We start from the raw sequence: 26,156 nt of genomic DNA, 5'->3' as shown, positions 1-26,156 counted from the left end.
AAGCATATTTGCAAGAACGAGAACAACTAGGGAAAAAAACAAACTTCCTCTCTTTGTTGTAAAGAGCAAGAGAGAAGGAAACCTAAAATGCACAAACCCGCTTGAACATGCATCACAAGGTGATTGTGTAATGTCAGGGCTTTCCAGGAAGAAACAGTTGTCTACCATTCATGGAAAAAACGGGGAATAATATAATTGTGATTTACAGGCCTATAGAAAGGTCATGGAAATATTTCAAAATCTTAAAGTCATGGAGTATTTTTATTTTCCTTGGTTGTTCTTGGGCCTTTGGGCAATGACATAATGGTGTTTTGGGGTCCATGGCATTAGAAAGTTTGCAAAACCAATTTATCTTCACAATCTAATATCCCATAAATTGAAAAAAAAATAATAATAAATAAAAAAGACACGTGTCAATACAGTTTCTTGTTTCCAGTACATTTCAGGCAGGGTTTTCTGTTGGTCAGTCTCACAGCAGTGGTGCCTGCACACCTCAGTCCTTGAGGTTAAGTAAACATTCTCTTTTTTACAGGAAGTACCTTTTCACTTAGTTTTCCCGAAAGGAAGCAGGAGCATCTCTTTCTGTTTCAGAACTGGCTTCGTTTTTGCTTGTTTACTTCAATCACACCATCATGTTTCATATTTCTTTTCTCATTTACCAAGGTGCTGTTTTTCTTGGAAAACACCATTGTTCTTCTCTCCTCAGCGATGGCTGCCAAGGCCACATGTGGCACCGACTATGAAATGAAAAATATGCTTTGGTGTGAAGGATAGAGGTACTTTTTCATTTGGCTCCACAGTGTCGTATCTCTCTCTATCTATCCCATAAATAGTGCATACAGAGCCTATTCAAAGGCCGTTTTGGTAAGCTCCACAAGTCGAGGAATGGAGATGCATCACGTTGTTCATTGATTTCTGTCGCCGAGCTGCCGCAGCCATGCGTGGATTTCAAACACAGCACCACCAAGGCAGTAAACAATGAGTTGTAAATGAGAGTAAAGCCACATGCCTGTTGGGAACAGATTGCGCGTGTTGAGAGAAGGGATGAAGATCTTACCAACGATAAGCTGCTGAAGAATCTGCGACTGTGAGAACGCTGGAGTGGGCAGAGGAGGAGACAGACTCTAGTTCGTAATCCTAATTCTCTCAGTACCAGACACGCAATCCCTCTGATACTCTCTCTTCTTGTGACTGTGGTGGTTGTAATTAAGTGACCAGAAACTCTTCAGGAGTTTGAAAGCAGATTTGAATGACGCTTTATAGGGCTGGTTATTTTGCTTGCGAGTCAAATGAGTTGAGTCGTGAAATGTTACATCTGAAGTGGAGGATTCTTTTGTTAAGACTAAAGCAAGTTGATGATCTTATGGTTTTCTGCTTTGATAAGACCAATTTTTCAAGTGCAGACTTGATGCCCAGGTTGGCCTGATTAGATTTTTACGCTAGACTGGTTTACCTGATGTGCTCAGCGGTTTTGAATGTACAGACGTTTGAGGAAGACAGATGCCTTGTTGTCAGGTTCTGTAATGAAAAGACATCCATCTTAATGACAAACACATTACACTGACAAACTCTGAGAAGATTTTGGCTTTTTAGTAGGGCTGTCATTTAAAATTAAATAATTACATAATTACATTTTATTGCAAATTACCATTTACATCATATGTTATTGATTTTATTACATTTTATTAATTGAATTAATTATACTTAATAATATCCATCTGCATTTAAAGAAAAAAGTGTATATTTATATAAATATGTGTTCTTGTGGCTCAGTGGTAGAGCATTGCGTTAGCAGCGCAAAAGGTTGTGGGTTCGATTCCCAGGGAACACACATGGTAAAAAAAAAATGAATAGTCTGAATGCACTGTAAGTCGCTTTGGATAAAAGCGTTTGCCAAATGCGTAAATGTAAATGTATACATTACTCTGTTTGCAGTGCGTATGCGGTGCATATTTTTTCTGCACTCATGTTAACGGATTAAAGCGTTCCCACTGCACACGGTTGCGGTCCGGCAGTGCATTCCAGGAGCGGTGCATCTGCAGCAGAGTCTATTTTAGCTGCGCTGCAAGTGAAGAATTAAAGTAACAGCGCATTGTTTTTGTGTCAAGGATTGACACAAAAATGTAGAAATTACACCATAAATGCATATAATTAAGGACTGCTGTTTTCACAGTTAACACATAGGCTATGGCTTTTGGGCTAGGTTTAAAGGAAAAGAGCACTTCTAGATAAACAAGGCAATAAAAGATGGCATTCGTGGAGGTAGGAAAACAAAGTTCTTTATGAACCACAGTGAGCACCTGCTGCTTCTGCACTGCTTATGCACTGCAAATGTGTGAACCTGGTGTAAAAGGCCACCTCACATACAGCGCACAAAATCAGGCTTGTGCTGTGTGTAAGCTATTGTGCAACAATTGCATGATTGTAAAAACATAAAAATGCAGTGCATGATCAAATATTTAGGTGAGATAAATGTTTTTTTTTTTTAAATAAAAAAAAAAATGACCCCCTCCATCCGTCAAATTAAAAAAAAACCCTCTCACAAGAGTCACCTAATAAAAGAGGGGAATTCATTTTAAAAAATGAAATTCAAGCCCTGAATAAATTTGTAAAATTCCTGATTGGAGTCTTACTAGAGTTACTTATTGGAGTCTTTGCGTGGAGGACGGCGTTCAAGAGGGCTCCTCGAGCTGAAGGGATCCCCCGAATTTGGTGGAGATCCGCCGGCACGTTCGTGAGATAGTGACACCAGTCAACACTTTCACTTCAGTAAGGTCTCTTGTTCAGGCAGAATTCAAGCGTTGTCATATTCGATAAGTGCCCTGTTAAGTGGACTTCACATGATATTCCGCCATTATTCCAGTTCCAAGGGAATGTACACGTTACATTCAAAGGACATTAAAGTGCGCGAGATGTGAATTTAAATTGTATTTATTTACAGCGGTATATTATGTCACACTTTACATTCCTCTAGTATATTTCATCTGTATGTGAAGACAGTAGCGCAAATCCTTGAATGAATGTTGCGAAGTGAAATAAACTTGAATGGAATAAAGTTGAATGGAATTGAATTGAATTAAAGTTGAATACACTTTAACTTTACTGTTCAGTGCACTGATGTCAGACTCATTTTGGATAGTAAAGTTTATTGTTAAATTGTTAAATGCCCTGTCTCCATTACATATCTTTATCACGTCATTATAAGTGTTTGATCACCACATTTAAATGATCATTGCAAAAAATGTTTATGTATATATATTCTGTTTATGTATATACTGTATTCTATATATAGTACCAGTCAAATGTTTGGACATAGGAAAATGTCCAAACTTTTGACTGGTACTGTACTATAATATATACAAAGAATATCGGCCGATATACCGATATCAGCCTTTTTTTTACGCCCTAATTTGGGTATCTGTATCGGCCCCCAAAAAACCCATATTGGTCAGACTCTAACTGTTATATTATGTATATTTAGCAGAAATTTTTATTTTTTATTTTTTAACAAATCAGTTTCTCACACACACATATATATATATATATATGTATATATATATATATATACTATATATATATATATATAATATATATATATATATATATATATATATATATATATATATATATGTATATACATACATACAGTATATATACAGTCTATATATATTTTTTAATGTATTTTATTTTTTTCCCTTTAAAAAAAAAAAAAAAATAAAAAAAACCTGCACTAGTTTTTTGATGTGTCTTATTGGTTTCAGAGTTGCAGTGGGTTTCCCTCTCTCTGCTTTGAGTCTGATGTCAGTAAACATTAACCAGACTCAATATCTGGCATTGATCCGACTGGATGCTTTGACACAAACACACTGTGCGGCCATGCAAAGCAGTGCACAGTTCCAGAGAAACAGTTTAGCTGTCGATGCTTGTTCTGGGAACCTGCACCGATCCATGACTGTGAACTTGTTTTGAAGTCTTAAACGACTTGCACTACTGTTCTGGAGCAGGGAAAAAGCTCAGTCAGCATGCATTGGTCCCTGGTGGTCTAAAGAAGAAAAAAGAGGCATATTAAGGGCTGTTACAATGAGAGATGAAGAAATTGGGAATGGGCAGGCGGGTACAGTAGGAGGGGCTGAATTTGCAGTGTTTGCGGGCAGCTTTTGCAATAGAAATAGAAAGTAGTCTGAGTGGGAGAACTTAAAATTAACATGCAGAAGATAAAAGGAAGACAGTATATGGAGAGTGGGTGATGAATTTTACCCAGTGCTGAGATTGTGACTGTTTCAGTTTTAGCGCTCGTGCTTCTGCTTCTGCTAGCGTGCTGATTGCAGTACTTTCTCTCTCTTTCTCTCACCCTTTATAGAGTCCAAAATACAAAAGCAGTTTTTGCTGCCATTTCATTCTGTCAGGATCACACAGTCCATTTTCCTTTTCCCCTCGCTTTCTGTTTGACCTAAAACCTGCCTTTTTCTGATCCCTTCTTGAATCCTATTTACCCCCCTATGCCAGCCCCATTTCCTCTCCATTTTCTTTAAGACAGGAAGCACGAGTCATTTCCGCACTGCAAATGGAACACAGTGTTCAGTGTACAAAATTGAAAACATTGTAACAAGGTGTATGATTAGTAAGGTTAATCTATAACTAGTTAATCTGTAAATTAAATTTTAAATTATTTTCTTTGTGTGTGTGTATGTATGTGTGGGTTCATGTGGCACCTGTCCTCTCCGCTGGTCTGACACAAGCCACTCAGCATCCGTCCCCGGTCAGTCAGACCTCACGCTTGTGTTTCAGCCAGTGAAGGTTGTCTGAGGTTCTGTGTACTGTTTGCACTGTGTTCTGACCCTTTGGGCGCCGTCGCCGCAGTAATCGCATGTGGGCCGTAACCTTGTTGCTCGTTGACGTCACTGGCGCCCGCTGCCGTCTCCGAGACGGGAATCGCTCAGCCGGAGTGCTGCAGACAGATGGCAGGCACATTCAAACATGATAGGATTACGCCGGACATATTAGAGTTTTCAGGTATTAAAATCCTCCTGAAAAAGCAATTTCGATAAAGCAGAATCTGTGTTTGGATTTAAACTGATTTATGTTGTAGACACATTATATTGTGTGACTTTCTCACACAATAAACAAGCCATAACAATTACAGATAATTTAAATTATGTGACCAAAAAAAAAAAAAAAAAAAAAAAAAAAAAAAAAGATTCAGTTTTGATTCAGACAGATTTACTGAAAATTCATGGTGTATAGAAACCTTTATTTTATGCGTTTCAAGTGAATTGGATAAAATATTTTGGAAAAAAAGATTGAACAGTTTTTATTTACATTTGTTTCATGTATGTTTTTATTTTTTTTCTCTTATTTGCTTATTTGTAACTATTTTGTTTACAAAAAAAAATAATTCATAGTTTATCTTTGCATTCAGCATACAATTTTTAAATGTAAGTAGTTTAAATGTAAGTTATATATATATTTTTAATTTAGTTTTTTATATTTATATTTATTGAAAATTATTATATTCCGTTCTCCTAGTTTTCTTACTGATATCTAGTGCCAGTTTAACAGGAAGTGATGGTTTTGTTCTCTTTGATGCGTTGGATGGAAACAGTGCTTGTTCGCAAATGTTTTATGTGATATTCTAATTTTGCTCATAAGTTAAATTCGCAACTTTGGATGGAAACCCTAATCGCCTCAGGTCCTGTCTTTCTTTTTGGTCATTTTGTTTTTAGATGATATAGCCTACATGACGAAGCCGTTTAAATGCTATTCCTTGATTAAAATTCCCTACTGTTTTTGTCTTGTGTTTTAATATATTGGCTAACGTTATATGAAGATGAAGAATTCTGTCCGGCTTCTGATGGATTTTTCATGGATCTGCATTTCCCCAGCTGATTTTAATAAATAAGCATTGGCTGACGTTGAGTGTGTTCTCTTCTATTTTTTCTTTTTAACGACCGCCTAAAATTAAATCATGATAACACAAGAGTATGGCATAATTGTAACCTATTTTAGCAGAATTCATTGAGGGATTTGTCAGTGTGATTCATAGATTGAGTTTTTCAAATGTAGGCTATTATATATATATATTTTTTAAACCATCTTTTGGAGGTTTCTTGCTTTTAGACTAGTCGACTAGTCGGATACAAAACTTCTGTTTAAACGACAGTCAAATTAGTCGTTGCGCACATATATGCTTTTTCAGTTAACAGAACAATTACATGTTTTCAGTAATTTTAGGTAACTATAATAACCCTGTGTTCAATTAAATTAATATAGTAAATTAAAATACCTATATTAATCAAATAAAATACCTGTATTTCTCTTTGCCTTTTCGGGCTGTAGATTCAGCATTGCAGGAAGCATTGGTAAGAATAAATACTGCTTGTGTTCATCTTCTTAACCAGTTGGAGGACTTCAGGACACCTTTGTCTATCAGCTTATCTCCAGCCTGGAGTCCTCAGCTAAAGACATTTGTTTCCACTTTTTGTGTCTTTTCTTTTTCAATCAGTATGTTTGGTGTTGAGTGGTTATCTTTGAAAGCAAAGAGAGTTACATGATTAGGACACACTTAAAGTTAGGCCAGCAGTCGATAAACTGATCTCATTTCACTGGAGCCAGTTGGCTGGTATTGGGAGACTGTGCCGAGGCTGCAAATGACTTTATCCAGTCCAAAGAGTGTGTGTGTGTGTGGGTGTCTCTCTGTGTCAAGAGCTTTTTTCCTCTCTCTTTGGTGCTGTCTGATGCTCTCCAGGGAGAACAGCAGGTCTGTTTCTCTTGACCTGCTAACTAACACCCCTGGGGAGAGCGTGTTTTACTGTGGTCTAAAAACACTTTCTTGTGAGTTTTAGAATGGATGAGCTGGAGTTGGATTACTTAACACACAAATTACTGAGGATATTTGATCCTTCTCCAGTCATTGTTTCTCTGGGATCATCAGTGCCGTCCTGTCACAGTGAAAAATGAGTTCTGCCTATTTCTGCTTATCTTTGTTTCCTCTACACACCACACATCATTAGTAAATAATGCAGCTGCTTTTCCCCTTCCACTTAATAAATTAAGAGTTTAAGTAAACAAAAATTCAATAAAATGCCCAAAAATGAAACAAGTTTTTTTTTTTTTGTGTTTTTGAAATATTCAGCCATTTATCCAGTGATTTAGCCTATGCAATTTTGGTTTGCTCTTTTCTTTTAAAATGTCTTGCTTTGAGAAATATAGAAAAATAGTAAACGTGGAAAGCTGCTTTAATGGCATTTCAGATGTTCTTACAAATGCTCACTATAATTAACAAAATGCTCAAACACCCTTTTTTAAGCTTAAAACACATTGCACAAATATGTCATTTATATCAGTAATTTTATGCACAATTAAATGCAGAACAGTTAGCTTTTTCTCTTTTGCATTAACAAGATGCGTAAGTGTGCTTTGCATTTTTAATTACAGTTATGCAACATTGATTTAAAAGGATATATAAATGGATATATAGCCTTTGTGTCTAAAACTGTGTTTTATACGATTCCCAGTCCACCTCTCCATGAATATAAAAACTCTCATATTAAATGCCTTTTGCACGCAAACATGTCCGAGGAGTCAATCATTGATTGAAAGCCTGTTGCTTTGTCAGCATCGAGGGGAAAGCATGCAAACAGACTCACATGATCCGTGTTTCGGTGAAGAGCCGGAGTGTTTGAAATGCAGGTCTTAGGAAAATGTTACATAATGTCATGACTAATAATGAGGCAGAAACTTCTCATTGGATAAGGCCATGCAGGCTCATGAATAATTATTAGACACTCCTGTAGTGCATGCAAACATCCTGTGATGTTCACTCGAGGTTGAGTTCAAATTTAGAAGATAATATTATTAAATTCTATTAAAATTAATGGTTAAAGTAAAATTAATTAATAGTACAATTTAATTATCATTTTGTATCCAAATAATGTCACTCTATAATGCTCACTTTTTATTACTGCTATCTTGGCACTGCTGTCTCCATACAGAAGGTCTATAAGGAGAATGGCCACACTTCACATCATCACTCAAGGTTATTTTAAAGCTAGACCTAACGTATTTTTCATTTTCGTTCATTGTTAATTAAAGTCTTAATTTTGATTTTAATATGTCTTAAATTTGTGGACGGAAAGACCAGAATTTTTTTTTTGTTTGTCTTAATTTTTTGGATTTAAAAGTCCATGATTTCATTAAATAAACATGAGTGCTGCACAGGTGCTTTGTGTACTGCTATTACTGGAGAAAACACCATTTTTCTACCATTCTGAAAGCGCTACCTTCCAGCAAAAAATGATTGTGCATTTTAAATAAGCTTGTTGTTTTTGTTCAGATCAATGTGAAATGTTACGCCCCTTACCATACTGTGATGCTGTGTCCCGGTGTGACAAGACAAAATCAATAAAACCCATTACAAACGAGGCATTTGTAGCATCCAGTGGGGAAATAATTACTCATTATAATGACTTGTGCTGTCTTTTTACATGTTGCATAGCATCATGCCACGTACACATAAAACAATGTCTGCATTTGTGATCGGAGAAATGACAAACAACAAACGCTACTCTTCACTGCTCAAAACTTGCAGTGGCAAATCCTTTCCTTTATGTATGAGTACTTACTTGCTGTGTGTGAGTATTATTTGTTTGTAAGAAGGCATGGTTGGTTGCTCTCCCAGGAAACAGTCCTTGTTTGGGGAAGTTGTGGCCTAATGGTTAGAGAGTTTGACTCCTAACCCTAAGGTTGTGGGTTCAAGTCTCGGGCCAGCAATACCACAACTAAGGTGCCCTTGAGCAAGGCACCGAACCCCAAACTGCTCCCTGGGCGCCTCAGCATAAATGGCTGCCCACTGCTCCGGGTGTGTGTTCACGGTGTGTGTGTGTGTGTGTGTGTGTGTGTGTGTGTGTTTGTGTGTGTGTGTGTGTGTTTGTGTGTGTGTGTGTTTGTTTGTGTGTGTGTGTGTGTGTGTGTTCACTGCTGTTGGGATGGGTTAAATGCAGAGCACGAATTCTGAGTATGGGTCACCATACTTGGCTGTATGACACATCACTTGTCCTCCGAAAAATGCGTTGCACACATCTGAATATTTGGGTTGGAACCGTTCTGGAACAGTGTTGTAAATACAACTTAACCACTGATTTCTAGTTTTATCCTCTTTTGGAAGGCCAAACAAAGTAGTTTCGCTTTCGCAATGAAACACACAGCATCTCCACGACATGGCTGTGGCGGCGGCAAAAATACCACAGCAAGAAAAAAAGTTACGCCTTCTTTCTTTGCGTGAACATTTGGGTCGTGTTATGCAAATCTTCCCACACAGTAACGTAGACAAATGGGGGCGTGTTTAAATGAGGCGTTTTAGGAGGGCGTGGACGAGTCTTAACTTTTGTAAAGAATATCTCTTTGGGTTTGAGACTTTAGTCTTTGCAACTTTAGGTATCTTATCTATACACAAACAGTTGTAACACTCCAAAAAACTTGCAATCGCATCATATGACACTTTTAATATAATAATTGATCATTTTGACTCATCCATTTTCTTAACGGTTTAAAGGCTCAAATGTGAAGAAGTGTATCATTTTATAAAACTTTTTGTTTTTGTGAAAACTTGTATCTGAACTGTAAATCATACTTTTTACAGTCATTTTACAGTTTAATATGTAACTAGACATTGTCATATCCCGATTATATGGTATTAATTTTATTTGTGCAGGTCTTAAAGTCTTAAATTTAATCTTAAAAATCCTGCAGAAACCCTGGTCATTTTTATTGACATTTAATGATAAATTGGTTGTTAATGCTACTGTACAAAATCTGTGTAGGCCTCAAAAACCATGTGCACATAGCCCATTTTTATCCACAAATAAAATGATACCTGACATATGTGAGCATTGATATTTTTTCTCTCTTAGTTAAGTGTGTCTGCTCATTTGGCCTGAAATGGATCCGTTAAGAATTTCGTCGAAATTATTTAATGCTGTTGATCCTTGATTAGCCCAGTCACTTGTATGTTAGTTGCTGACATTTTACTTTTTGTTTTGTAATTTCTATGAAGTTTTACCTTTGCTGTGAAGAAATTAACCAAAATTCACAAAGGTAACCTGTTCATCTCTCACTCTCTCCTCAGATGATGCAGTTTTCTTGGGACAATTACAAGCGCTATGCCTGGGGCTCCAACGAACTGCGTCCCATCTCTAAGCAAGGCCACTCCAGCAATTTGTTTGGTGAGTGTCTGTTTAGAGTGTCTATCTGACCATGAAACTATGACTGGGGCACGTACAACTTCACGTCCCAACAGTAAATTGGTAAGCAGTCAGAACTGTCAATCAATGCTGCTCAGGTGGTTAGGTCACCTCCATCAAAAAGGCTTTTGATTCCTCTCCGGTCTGTCTCACTTCACAAGCTCTGTCTGGGTCTATTTCTGCTTTCAAGAGGACAAACAAAACCATTTCTGACTTCATCGGGTAGGAATAGCACGGTCACACCGCACAAATATAGTTCCATGATCCTCTTTGGTGCCTTTTTCTCATTAATGTGTTTTCTTTGCCTGTAAAGAAATGTTGTTTTGCTGCTTTTGCCCGTCACCCTCTTGACCTGTTTCTATTTTGAAGCTGAAAAGCACAGGTTGTGAGTGGGCATACTAAACTGTGAATAATACATGAAGGACTGTCCATCTTCCTGTGAGGAAGATGGACAGTAAGAGGATGCAGCAACAACACATTGAGTACGTTTACATGGACAACAATACTCCGATTTTAGTATGATTATGACAATACTCTGATTAAGAATCTACCATGTAAACAGAGATTTTTGATTACCTTCATCTGACTAATGTCATAATCGCAGTAAACACTAATTGAATTAAGACATGTGGAGTATTCCTATTTTAGTCGCATTATTAAAGTGCAGTAAAGACATGTACACTTCTTAATTGCATTATTACCGTCGTGTAGGACTTTTCGCCACATTTTGCGACAGGATACACACACGGCATTGGTCAACTGTCTGACGGCAAACAAAAGAATAGCAACAATGCCTTATTCAGAATAAGGTAGATAATTAGATTACTGATGTCCATGTAAAGGTAGTCAGTTATCACACTCTTATGCTACATGCATGTTGTAATATGCATCATTTAGCTCATCCAAGAAATGTAACGGTGCCTTCTAAAAGTTTGGAAACACCCTAGTTTAGTTTAGTTTAGTAGATTATTGGGTCAGCATAATTTTTTAGCTTCACTGATTGATTAACAATTAAAGGGATACTCCATCCCAAAACAAAATTGTTTAGTTGTGTACACTTAAAGGGTTACTCCACCGCAAAATGAAAATTTTGTCATTATTTACTTACCCCCCTGTCACTCCAAACCCGCAAAAGCTTCGTTCATCTTTGGAACACAATTTAAGATATTTTGGATGAAAACCGTTAGGCTTGAGACTGTCCCATAGATTGTCAAATAAATAACAGTGTCAAGGTCCAGGAAAGTATGAAAAGCTTCGTCAGAATACTCCATCTGCCATCAGTGATTCAACCGTAACGTTATGAAGCAACGAGAATACTTTTTGTACACGAAGAAAACAAAAGCGTAGTGCCATTTTTGCAATTCTGAGCAGTACGCAGATGGTGTACGCTCTTCTGTGTCAGCTGCGCCACAAGGATACATTTAAGTGTATTTATGCTTTGGTTTGAAAGCAAACAGCGCATCGGCGCAGCATTGCTGACACAGAAGAGCGTACACTGCCTGCGTACCAGTCAGATTTGTCAAAATGGTGCTACGCTGATTTGGAGAGACACAGAGGAGAGGAATTGTTGAATAAAGTCATTATTTTTGTTTTCTTCGTGTACAAATGTATTCTCGTCGCTTCATATCGTTACAGTAGAATCACTGATGACAGATGGAGTATTCTGACGATGCTTTTCTTTCTTTTCTGGACCTTGACACTGTTATTTATTTGGCAGTCTATGGGACAGTCTCAAGCCTAACGGTTTTCATCCAAAATATCTTAAATTGTGTTCTGAAGAAGACTTTTACGGGTTTGGAATGACATGGGGGTAAGTGATTAATGACAAAATTTTCATTTTGCGGTGGAGTAACCCTTAAAGTACACAACTGAACAATTTTGTTTCATTTTCTCTAAAACCTTACTTTGAAACCTAGGGCATTTTAAAACTTTTGAAATCTCTTTACAGATAAAAACTTATGATGCACCCTTTTCGTTTCTTGAGAAGTGGTTGATTGCATTATGATTCAGGCAAAAACACTGGCATGTTCTGTCTTGAAACACATTTGGAAATTGTGTAATTGTTGCATTTCACTGTTCTTCATTATATTTTTATACTGTTATTAGTTGTTTGTTTATATAGACTGAAGAAAAAAACAAAACTATTTGACTCAGAAATTGTAAGTAATTCCACAAATAATTACGAAGAAACAGTAAATAACAGTGAATTATTTACTTGTAAAACATACTGCAATAATCTTTGTTTTAGTTCCAACGGCAGAAACATTTACATTTACATAAAATAAACATTTACAGCATAGTCATTAGTTCATTAAAAAAAAATAATGTAAACGCAAGCAATTTTAAAATAAATACTTTTATTATTTGCAGTTGCAGACAATTCTGGTGCATCACTACTGAAAATCTGATAAAATGAGGGTTTGACTTTTGACTGCAAACTTTTTTTAACCCTTCAGACAATTTCCAGCCATGTATCCTCTTAATTAATTGACTTCTCTGAATCTTGTAAGTCATACATATCTCTGTTTTTTAGAATGGAGATTGAGTGTGTTATGAAAGATTCATCAGACGTGCTGCTGTTGTGTTGTAAACTCCACATAGTCAGTTGGCACTCCGCTGGAGGACAGGCTGGGGATTTACAGCGCACATTTGATTAACCTCTATAGTTTTGCTTCGGACGTGCCAGTAGAATATACAGTCTTAATTTATTTGGCTCAGACACTATCAGAATAACAATCTGGCAAGAAGTACATTGCACTCTTTCTCATGCACTCTAGCCTTGCGTGTGTGTGCGCTTTAAAACGGCTCCCATGTCAGTCAAAGCCAGACAGCTCTCTCACATGCTATTACCTCCCAGCCCTTTTTGTTGTGCAGTGTGTTTCCAGGCAGTTTTGAGTGCTCGTCAATTTCTCAAATAGTAAGGTTGGCCCCATGGGGCGTACAGCCACATCAGAGACCATTGAACACACGTTTTGTCTGGCAGGGTTTGCCATTTATAAATTTAGAGGTTGGGTTAATGGTACGTTGCCTCTGAATAAAAGATGATCTGGAATACGCTGGTCAGAGTTTTTGTACCTGACCAGGCAGCTGGAATGACTGTTTTGTGATGCTTTAGATCTCGTTCCTCAGTGAGATGTGAGCCGCTGAGCTCGGCCGGTCGGATCACACATGCTGATGCGTAGTGTAAGACCTTACTGGAAGTCGTGATCACCGGGGCGGTCACAAAAACAGACACTTTACAACCCACAGAGCTTTAGCACACAGAGAAATATCAGGCTGCACTCACGCCATATGGAAGTGCTTAGTCAAGACATTATGCCTGATTGTGCGTTCCGGACGTGTGAGTTTGTTGCCATGTGTCTTAAACTTATCCTGTGCCATGCTGCATGCACGCAGACGAGGAGCGCAAAGGTCTTTCTCTCACGCATTTGACCTCACTTACATTAAGTGCATTAAATCTTATGCAGTATATGGCAATTTTCTGATTAATTGCATTTAACCAACCATGAAAAAATCATTAAGGCTTCAGAATCTGTGGATTAGAGTGAGTTTGAATATTTCACACACTCTGGGTTTGTTTAAAGAGTAGGTCATATGGGTTTTTGAAAAATATCTCTTTTGCAGTTTATAATGTAGCTATCCTTAAATGAAAACAATCTGCAAAGTTGTTACTCAAAAAAGTGCATGATAAATAAAGATATTGTCTCTCAAAAGAGTGAATTGGTTCTGAATCGCCTTAACAAGTCATTATATTTTCGAATCTTTTGCTTGTTACGGGTATACGTCACTGGGTAACACATTTGCATAATTCCCACCTGCCCGCGAAATGCCTGACCTGCCCACAACCACTTCCGCTAGTTAGTGTGTTTACATGATGTTGAGAAGACGCCATGTTCAAGGATACCACAGATATACAATTCAAACTTTTTGTTATGTGCATGTCATTTTACCAAGGACTGCTTCTCTAATCTTGGCTTTTATCTTCGTTGGCTTCTAATCTTCCTTCTTAATTTGGACTAACAAGCTCTCTGAACCACAAACTGTAAGTAGTAAGATTGATACGTTATGTGTACGTTTTCAATTGAGTGCTCAAAAAAAAAGTTTTTGTGCTAATATGTGATGTATACCTAGAGCAGCTTTAGGTTTCCAGGTAAAGCACGATATTATTGTCTTACCGAAGTAGTTCTGATAATTTCCTGTGAACCCACTATTTCCTAAGAATGTGTTGATTATTCCAGACTGATGTTGTTCTAAGTACTTCATTTAATAATAAAGAATGTAGTTTAGCACACAGACTTTATAATCATTGTGAAATTGCTGTTTAATTTGCTGCACCGGCAGTCATAGGGTTAATGCAGGAGAGACGAGCGAGTGTTAGGCTGCTGCGCCTGTGATACTGTTCTGCATTCTGAATAAAAGTTAAGACAGAGCATCTTTTGTCTGTTGTTATTCAAAAATTGCAGTTGACATATTTAGGTTTAGCACTCGGCAACTGTATCCACCAAGTGTTCACAGTTTAGTAGCAAATCTTTAGCTGTGGGCACGATTCGCTTGCATAAGAGTTTTTGTATTTTATGTCATTATTATAAGAACGGATTGAAGCACTATATTGTTTTATGTAAAGGTGCTTTGTCAATGGTAGTGCTGGCTAACTGGCTCAAGGACTCCTCTGTGTGCCAATCACAAAAGGCTTGGCCAGCTGACCAATCAGAGCAGAGTAGGCTTATGGAAGGGAGGGGTTTGCTCCGAACTTGCTTGGAACGAATCATTACGAAATCATTGCAAATGACTCTAATATTAAATGTATATTCTGCGAAAATTACAATGTTTTCTGACCTTAGATGCATTTAAACCTGCTGTAGGGCGCTCCAACACAATATTAGGACACTTTAAAATACCATATGACCTGCTCTTTAAGGCCGTTGAAACTACATTATAGTATAGGATAGAAGCTAGGAGACTGTGTTAATCTTAAATTGATGTTTATCATTTAATAAGTTGATCGATTACACTGAGGACTGTTGATTAGTAATTTATTGAAGTTCTGGTACTTTTGACATTTCTGGTACTACAACAGCTACATAAAATATGTAATTTGAGGAGATTGGGATATGGTAGTGGAGAAAGTTTTGTAAGAAAAAAAAAAGCACCATTCTCTCCATAATTTGATTAAATTGAATGCTCCAGATGTCATTCATGTAAATTAAGTAGTACATAAAAATCTTTTAAATTAATTTGAGACATTAAGTTTATTAATTTATTAATAAGATGATCATGTTGTTTATCACCATTGCGTTTTTCAAAGTTTATTGCATATAGCACTTATTTTTTTTCCTCTATCATGCAGCCCTAATTGTTCTTAAAGCAATAGTTCACCCAAAAATGAAAATTCTGTCATTAATTACTCACCCTCATGTCATTTCAAACCTGTAAGACCTTGGTTAATCTTCGGAACACAAATTAAGATATTTTTGATGCAATCCAAGATCTCTCTGACCCTCCCATAGACAGTAAGGATCCTTACACGATCAAGGTCCAGAAACGTAGCAAGGAGATCATTAAAATAATCAATTTGACATCAGTGATTCAACCGTAATTTTACAAAGCTACGAGAATACTTTTTGTGCACAAAGAAAAAAAAAAAAAACGACTTTATTAAACAATTCATCTCGTCCGCGTCACCCTATAGTGCCATTTTGGCATTTGGTAAACAACGTATGTAACGGATGTACATGGATATTTCGTTTACGTTAAGATTAAAGCGTAAACAATGTATTAACATACGGTGCTGCTGACACAGAACAGCATACGTTGTTTATGTATTTGATACTCTCCAAAATGGCACTACAGGGAGAAGACAAATTGTTGAATAAAGTCATTATTTTTATTTTTATTTGCGCACAAAATGAATCAAAAATATTGTAATTTGTGTTCTAAAGATGAACGAGTGAGTAATTAATGACAGTATTTTCTTTTTTGGGTAAACTATCCCTTTAATTGTAATTTTAATGGCATGTCACTATCAATGCCAAGGTTTTGGGTTCAAATCTCAGAGAAAATGACAAGAGTAATCTGAAATAAAACATGTACCCTGAAAGCAATATAAATCACTTTTGATAAAAGCATTTGCCAAATACATAAAAAAAAAAAAAAAAAAAAAAAAAATTGGCTGAGATCAAACAGCATGGCGATAGCAATGCCAAGTTCATGGGTTCGATTCCCAGGGAAGTCATGAAACTTGAATGCAGTATAAGTCACTTTGCACATTAGCTTCTGTTAAATGCATTAATGTAGATGTTATAAAGAAGGTAATCTGTGTTGAAATATTTCACCAAATCCTATTTTGATGAGCAGGGTATAGACCAGTTTGCTAAACTTGATTTGCTGAACTCCATTTGATATTTTGCATTACAAAATCTACTCTTTGCATCACTCCACTTTCCAGACAACAGTATGTGATCGATGCGGAGTGTGGAAGCTCCATGTTCTGTATTCCAATACTGCTTTTGAATTTTGTTCCGAGAGATTGTTTGAAAGTTGACCTGAATATAGATTTCAGTGTCTGCATATCGCACATAGCTGATTCAGTCCAGCTGAATACTGGCCATTCTGTTCCTTGTGCCAATCATCTCAGCACCGAGAGGAGCAGATCCTCCAGACTGGATCCCTGTGTAAGAAACCAGCATGGACCGATACAAAATCTTGGCTAATGAAGCCGCTCAGGTACAGTATGAACTGTCTGCAGTTCCCGAATGTACGTGCTTGTCACTCACGACCACTTCCTCTAATAAAACACATAGGGAAAAGGCCTACTCTCCTTCTGTATTTTTCTCCACAATGTCCACCAGTCTGATTGTGATTTGGAAATAACCATTTCCCAACAGTGAATGAAGCCATTGTGTGATGGTCCCTGCCATGAACTGTGCAATTAAATAAAAACGCATCACATTTTTTTAGAAGTGCAGAAGAGCATAGATAAGTGGTAGGAAAGAGGAAGAAAGTGTCAGTCTTGCTCTAAGCCCTTGTGTGCTCATTTAGCACAGTGGCTGCTGAACCGTGATGTTCTGTCAGTATACAGCCTCACTTGTATTAATGGCCCAACAAAGGTCGTATGCTTAGCTGTGTGTTTGGGGCACAGGTCAGAAACTGAATAAAAAAGTGACTAGAAGACGTGATGGGATTTTATTGAATTGAATTTGAATTAAAATGGGTCTTTGTTAGAAAGCAGAACTTTACCTTGATGTGATAACGATCGGGGTGGTGACGTCATCACCAAAGCACCAGCTTAATATCTAACTGTTTGTGTTGTGACTGTTGGAAAGGAAGCAATGTATTTAAAGTGTTCATTAATCAAATGTGTATGGATTATGTCCCATTGACTATGAATATCAAGAACTCAGTGGCTCTGTTTTCTCAGTGACTTGTAATGATTGTAGAGGCAATAACAACAAGCGACCATGTTTCATAGTACTTTATTGTATTGTGTAGTACAATTTATTTATATATTTATAAGTATTGTTGTCACAGTTGTGTAGACCATACTTACCTGTCAGCTCCAGTTTGGGCACGGAGTCTAGAATCTAGATCTTTTAAAAAATGGATCATTCTATTTTCTAAATGGGGGGTGCTGGGAGATATGGTAACATGTCGGTTGTAAGAATAAGTCTGTTTCAGTGTGGTTTGTGCTGTTTGACTTGAAGTGCATGTCTGCTGTGAGATGTTTAAACTGAGAGAAGTGCCCCTGCAAGTGCTTTAGCTTTAGGAACAAAAATAATATTAATTGTGGGATAACGTTTAAATATTAATTTAAAACATTTTAATATAAATATCCATTCATACATACACTTATACACTAATATAACAATTACTTGCAGGTTTCTTTCTTTTAAACATGCTTCTTGATTTGTGAAAAAAAGTTATTTATAACTTTTTACATTAAGTTATTTTGAAATAAATACTTATAACTTTATAACAAAAATACATTTAGCTGCAAAATAATAGTGTAATTGTGTTATTATAACATAACGTGAAGTTTAAAATATTAGTTTAGAACTTTAATAAATTCTAAATATATATATATATATATTAGGGCTGTCAAAAATAGCGCGTTAACGACGTTAATTAGTTGTTTGTTGTTAATTACGTCAATTTTTTTAACGCATTTCACACATGCGCAGTGTGACAAATTATTCAGGTCAGGAAAGTCAGGGAAGTGGTTGGGAGCTAGAGGTGAGATGGAGCAAGGTGAGCAAAGTGGGCCTATTGACGGATTCAAATATAAAAAGAATGATGATGGTACAGTTAACAAGTACAAGGTTATTTGCAAGATTTGGTAACAAGGAGTTTCAATTTCACCGGAGCTGTTCCAAGCTTGAGGTACCATGTCAACGCCAAACATGTGTGTGTGTGTATATATATATATATATATATATATATATATATATATATATATATATATATATATATATATATAGACACACACACACAAAAAAAACAACAAAGTTAACTTTTATTACCAAAATTGTTGTGGTAGGTGTCATTTGTGTAGAAGTTTATATAAATCATTGTCACATAGTAAATCTTGAATGTTTATTTACATGACCATAATTAAAAAATATTTTCATAATGGAATTTCGTAAGTTGTGATTAAACAGCTGGGTCAGTTTCAGGGTAAAACAATAAAATCCATGCATAAAAGGCATTTGAAAAGCAGCAAAACTAAATAATAGACAGTACAAATTTCCAAGGCCTTTTAAAAATCTAAACGCCAGTCACTTTACTTGTCGGCTATCTTGGGTAACACCTCCTGGCATTATTTTCCACACTTATACAAGTGCAAGTTTAGCTCAAATCGCATAAAAATACTGTATTTTTCAAGTTGGCTCAGTTAATACGCATACATTTTTGAGCACATAAGCAAACAATGGTGCTATAAAAAAGACACCTTTTAACAACGTAAGACAGGACTTCAGCTGCCATATTGCAAATGACCATTTCTCCCATTCATTTTTATAAGATTAAACTCTCTCCTGCCCTTATAATGTCTCATATGTTAACGTGACCTTCATAAAACAAAAAAAGAAAAAAGTTGCAATCTGTTAGTTTTCATAAAAATCAACCCCAGAGACATGAAAGTTCCCATAGTTGATGAAACTCGCATCTGTTTGAAGAGGGTGATTTCAAGTTAATGATTGCAGTGTTTGCGTGTGTGTGTGTTTCTTCTGCCAGTTGGCTGCCTGCTGGCAAACACAAATTGGAGCATCTTTGGTACTAAAGGGTTTGATGCTTTTAGGATTCAGCAGACAGCTGTGTTGCACTGGTGTTTGCACGTTCAGCCTTGAATAGGGCTGATGGATTCCTACAGAATTATAGTCTGGTGTTGATGGACATGGACTTATGTACGTTTTGTTTGTTGTCTGAAGCCCGTCGTTCAGTGTCACAGCGGGCTTCAGGAGTTCCTGCTGCTTGGAGATTTGCTTACAAACACCTTCTTGCTGAGCAAGACGAGTCTTCATGTTTCAGCTGTAATCACCAGCCTAATCTTATTTTTGAAGTTGTGTATTTTGCTTTAGAAGCTCTGACTAGAGATTGTGTCAGTCCTTGGAGTTCACTGATACAGTCTGTTTATATATTTTCCTCATTACAACAGTGTCACTAGAGGAGGTAATCTTTTACTGTTTGTATTCAGTAGCGACAGTAGCCTGCCGCTGAATCTACAACCCTCCAGCAAAACTATTTATTATTATTATTATTATTATTCATTTTTTTTAGCTGAGTTGTGAGCTTGCAGTCTGAATTGAATATGTTGAGGAGGTGATAAAATATAGGACAATAAACTGATAACATGACTTTATGTTGTTCTCTTTTTTTGCATGCACAAACAAATGAACAGCACAATCAGTGATCCCTGATTTATGAACAAATTGCTGGTTCTATTTTTTTTTTTTTTTTTTTTTTTTTTTAAATGACTAATTTAAATGATTAATCACTCTGCATTGAATTTTAAAATTATTGGCATAGAAAATGGAATAAGTCAGAGAGTGATTACTGGGGTCAACTGACTCATTAAAAACTACACCCCCCCCCCCCCCTTTTTTTTGTCTCGAAATGAGCCAAGAATCATAACTATTATATGTGCTAATGGATCGTGAGATGGTTAAATAATTACTTTCAATTTTGTATGTCAGTGGTGCAATAGTTTTTTTTTTTTTTTTTTTTTTTTTTTTCTGATACCAATATTAATTTGCTGTTTCTCAATGCTAGTTTTCATGTACGTTTAACATATTCCTTTACTAAAAAGGTTAAATATGAATTAAGCTATTAATTGTTAAATTGTATATAATTAAATTAACACAATGGTATGCAACCTTCAGATAGAGTATATTATTTCAAGTAAACATTTTGTCAGAATTTAAGTAATTTATCCAAGACAAGTAAAAATCAATGATGATAAATAATAAATGATTATCTTTCTACAACGGAGTACAATTTTTTTATATATTTATTTATTTATTTATTTATTTATTTTTTGGGGGGAGTGTAGGGGTCCAAAAAAGACCCCTTTTAATTTTATTATACTGTATAAAATTCAAATATCCATTTTTAAAATATCTTTGTTTGTCACAGAATAAAGTCATATAGAAAGAATTATCATTTTTTGTTTTGAGTATCACTTTAAGTAAGCGTTAAGAAATATAAATATAATTTAAGTGTAAATTGAAACTACATAAATTATCAGTATTGTTTTAACTGCATGATTATTAGTTATACTTAAAGGGGTCATATGATGTGATTTTAAATTTTTCCTTTCTCTTTGGAGTGTTACAAGCTCTTGCTGAATAATATTTTGGAGTAGGCTAGATTAGGTTGGGTTAAATGCACAGTAATTTAGAGAAATTACAAACGCAAATGCAAATCTAAAAAATAAAATAACAATTAAGAACACACAACAACAATTCAGAAACACATTAAAACAAGTCAGAAAAACACAATGACAAATTTGAAAACAAAATAAGTCAGAAGAGGAAGAGGTAGGTATAGTTTGAGACCGCGCCATTGGTTTGGGATTACTCAGCGCTGACTGGACGAGACATCTGTCAATCAAAGTATACAGAAAGAACCAGCCAAAAACAGCAGAGTCCTGGTGGAAAGTTCGGAGATGGTTTTAAAGTAGCTTGGTTTAAATGTATTGTATGAATTCCGCTTACTATGGAATAAAACATAAGGAGTGTCTATTTATACTTTGTCCAAAAATAACCTGCCTTATTAGCATTTGGGTAGTGGTGCTTTGTCAGCTCTGGTGGCGCAGGTGGTCAAGTGTGGTGATCTTAGCTTTTTGATGCGATCGAGCCGGGTTCGATCCCATCTTTTGCCAAATTTTTTTTTTTTTCTCCCTTTTCAAATCTCGTATTAGCAATCAATTCTATTTACACTTAGTGAAAAATCGCAGTATTTTTAGCAATGTGCTATTTACAATAAGTGCAAATTCCTATTTACACTGTTAAAATAGCAGGATTTTTCTGCTATGTATACTACTTGTTGCAAATAGTGGCAATTATCTGTTCTTCAGTATTGTAGTACATTATAAAACAGTATGCAATAATAATGTATTGAGTGTAAATCATAATTTTAATTCAAATTATTAAATGGATGCCACCTTATTGGTACAATAAAGCCCTCCCTACACCTACCCTAACCCTACCCTATTCTTTATTTTCCCCTTTTGATTATTTCCTTCAATTATTGAAAATAAATGCCTTTACGATGTGATACAAGATTTGAAAAAGGAGAAAAAAAAAAAAAAAAAAAAAAAAAAACAAAAACACAAAAAAAAAAAAAAAAAAAAAGTTAGGCAAAAGGTGGGATCGAACCCGGGTCGATAGCGTTAAAAAAAATCAAGGACACACACTTAATCACCTGCGCCACTGGAGCTGACAAAATACCAGTGCCAAGTGCCAATAAGGCAGGTTATTTGGACAAAGTATAAATAGACACTGTATGTTTTATTCAATAAGCGCAATTTATATAATACATTTAAACGGAGCTATTTTTAAGACCATCTCCAAACTTTCTACCAGGACTCTGCTGTTTTTCAACTGGTTCTTTCTGTATACGTTGATTGACTGATGTCTCGTCCAGTCAGCGCTGAGTAATCCCAAACCAATGGCGCTATTCAAACTATACCTACCTCTTCCGGTTTGTCTGATTTGTCTTTGTGTTTTCTGACTTGTTATAATGTTTTCTGAATTGTTCTTGTGTTTTCTGAATTGTTTTGTTTTTTAGATTTGCATTTGCGTTTGTAATTTCTTATTTTGTTTTCAGAATTGTAATCTGTTTTGCCCTTCATGGCCACCGTAGCATAAAGAAGATCTGTAAAGTTGCAAAGACTAAAGTCTCAAATCCAAAGAAAAATTCTTTATCAAAGTTAAGACTCTGCCATGCCTCCCTAAAACGGCCCGTTCTAACATGCCCCTACATATCTCTGTCACTATGTGGAGATATATGCGTAATGTCGCCCAAATGTTCACACAAAGAAAGAAGGCGTGGTTTCAGTAAACGCAGTTAGTGTTGAAGCTGCCATGTCAGGGAGATGCTGTGTGTTTCTAGGCGTAAGCTTTATTTGGCCTTCTGAAACTAGATGCATTTAGGAAGCTTTAAGATTCAGTTGGCCAATCAGAGCAGCCTGCGCTTGTCAGAAGGAGGGAGTTTGTAGAAAACGACACGTTTGAGAAAGGCGGGGCATAGAGGACCTACAATAATGTACAGTATGTGAAAAATAATGTGTTTTTTGAACATTAAAGCATGTCAACATATTCTGTTACACCAAATACATAAAGTAATGATCTTTAAAAAAGCTTCATATGACCCCTTTAAATACTAATTCAGTGCTGTTTGAGTTTTATGGAGTAGGTGTGTTATTAAATTAGCTTTAAACTTTCTTAGACTTTAGTTTTGTATCCCATGTTTGATTAGTTTGTAGACGTGCACCATGGGGTCAAAAGGTCATTTCTTTAAAAAAAAAAAATAAATGTCCTGCCAGATAATGTTCTTTGAATCACTGTCCAGTATCTGTCAGCCCAGAATAAACATGCAGGATTGTACCACCTTGCAGATGCTGCCAATGTCAATTCCCTGCCAAATAGCTCTGGAGGTCAACTTTCATTTCATTTGATAATACCGCTTCCAGGAGGTTCTCTCGTCCGTAATGGCTTTCTTTCAGATCCCAAATGAGTGGCCATCTGTTATACAGGCCTTGCTGAGATGAGCTCCAGCATGTGATGTTACGGTCAAACATTAGTGCTCGTTTCTTGTTTTTTTTCGGTTGTTTTCATCGATTAATCCATAACGTGCACTGAGATGGAAGATGGTTCAATAGTTGAAGGGGTACAACTGGTCATAAGATAGAGTCTTTGTATTGATAGACAAGCAGGCTGGTATCTCATCACCTCTAACCTGAGGTCACAACATGCTCTCAGCAAGGGATTCATGACTCTGAATAGCTTTATCAGGTCATTAAGTGCTGGTTTGTAATTTACCAGTGTAATTGAAATAGATAAGATCTGTTTATAGTGTCTAAGAGTCTCTGTTAAACCTGTGCAGTGGGCATCTCAGAGGATAAGATTGTATAGTTCTGATTTGGGGTCATCATTCAGAGGGTAAAACCAGTCATGTAGGGGGAAAGCTTTTGGACGTGAATGTCTAACCGAGGGCTGTGTGTCAGAATGCTTCGTAGTGAAGTGATTTATGACCTTCTCACACTTCCTCACTGGGGATTGAGTCCTCGAGGGCCTGTGAAAAGACACAGCAGTGCACAAATATGCTCTCCTTTCACCTTTTGATTTGCATCGTCTTCTTGTGTAAACAGCTTTATTTGCTTACTGTTTGCATCTACTATCTGTGTATTGAGTGTTGTGTTTAAGGTTTATGAAAATGTTGGGCTTCAGCAGAATGCGAGCTGCAAAGACTGTGGTTACATGAATGTGGTCATAGCCATGCTGATTCTAAGAAATGTTCTTATGTATCAGAAATAAATGTTACCGAGCATTGTAATACAGTGAAAATATGTATGTGTGATGTATGTATACACTATATAATTGTGTGTGTATATCATATATATATATATATATATCTATATATATATATATATATCTATATATATATATATATAATATATATATATATATATATATATATTCTTGTATACTTGTTTGTTTATATACACAGCTAAATAAAGGTAAATAAAATGCAGTACATATCAACAAAAAAAATCTATAACGTGCACAAAATAAAAAATCGAACAAATAAAAAACTGAAATATAATAAATTGTATGTAATTTTGTATTTTATGTAATTGTGTACTTTTTTAAAAATGTATGTATAGACACTATTTTTTTTTTTTGTTGTTTTTTTTTGTGTGTGTGTGTATATATATATATTAGGGCTGGGCGATAATTTGATAACAATAATTATGTTCTATAATTTTCCTCGATAAAATGATATTGAATAGTTCGATATAATGTTTATGCACCAAAAGTAGAAAGAAACGGAGCGACTCATTTGAATCGTGCCACAGGACCATTTATCCCACTCAGATCAAAGTCCAAACTGCCGTGCGGTGCGAGCTCACTAGAGCAGATGCATTTACTCACTCACACAAGCACTAAACAGTGCTGTGAGATCCAGGTGTGAAGCGCTTGAATTCAGCAATAAACACAAATGACTGAAAACAGGGGAAACACTGTGTGTAACGAGACAGTCAGAAGGTTTTTCAATCTACACATCGCCATCATTTACCATGGATTTACTGTAGAACACTCACTGCACCATAGTATTGTGGCCAGAGAAGAAAATTTGGGATATCACAACTGAATTTTATTAAACGGAGTAATAGTAATAATTGTAGTGTATATATTTGTGATTAAGATATAGCATGTGTGTGCATTTATACTGAATGTTTTTAGACTATTGTTTTTTCATACAACTAGGCTACCCTAAAAACCATATAGTTATATTTTTAAACATGGTATTGAGTCCTTATGTGTATGTTTAAACTTTGGTTATCATGATTTAAATGTATGTTACTATGGGAGACCGATGCTTAATTTAAAAATAAATAAATTAAAAACTTGGTCAAATAAATTTAATCCCTATAAAACTCGAGGTTTGCTCCAATTTTTAGAGATCTTAACTAATTGTTGATAATGAACAAAATTTACTACCTCTGCAGCCTAACTCAAGCTACTATCAAATGTGCATTTCTAAGAGACAAAAAGTGTTATAATTATTATTAATATTATCAGGCAACCTTGATTTGAAATAATATCACTCATTAAAACATGCTAAGAAACTAAGATTTTTATTTTCTATTTAGATATTTATTTTGTATGGAAAATTAATGCTCTGGTTTCTACAACTCTCACTTTGGAGCAAAAATTCTGGCTTTAAAACTGAAAGAAATAAAGAGTTGACATTTGTCATGATAATTATCAATATCGACTAATTATTCACTCGATAGCACTGATTTTGACTGAGCAACCCTTTATAAGGATTAATCTATTATTTAATCTTCCAGTGAAAAGACCATGCAGTGTTTACTTTACATTTGATTATTAACTTTCTAGACCTGAAAATTATTTAAGATCTACCGGAAAAATCTTAAAAGCACTTTGGGGAAGGGTCGTGGGGGTCCTAATAGTTAGAGAGTTTGACTCCTAACCCTAAGGTTGTGGGTTCGAGCAAAGCACCGAACACTACAATTGCTCCCCGGGCGCCTGGCAGAATTAAATGGCTTTGCCCCCACTGCTCCGGGTGTGTGTTCACGGTGTGTGTGCACGTTGGGATGGGGTTAAATGCAGAGATTGAATTCGGCGTATGGGTCACCATACTGTTGGCATTTGTGAGTTAATAAAAATGTAGATG

General features: G+C 36.0%; 1 pseudogene; it reads left to right on the top strand.

Annotated features, from left to right (window-relative positions):
• LOC109113619 overlaps positions 1-26,156 on the top strand; it is a 111,443-nt pseudogene that overhangs the window by 18,425 nt on the left and 66,862 nt on the right.

Source organism: Cyprinus carpio, chromosome B20 (assembly GCF_018340385.1).
Source record: "Cyprinus carpio isolate SPL01 chromosome B20, ASM1834038v1, whole genome shotgun sequence".
Taxonomy (NCBI): Eukaryota; Metazoa; Chordata; class Actinopteri; order Cypriniformes; family Cyprinidae; genus Cyprinus; species Cyprinus carpio.
This window is presented reverse-complemented; position numbering and strand designations above follow the sequence as displayed.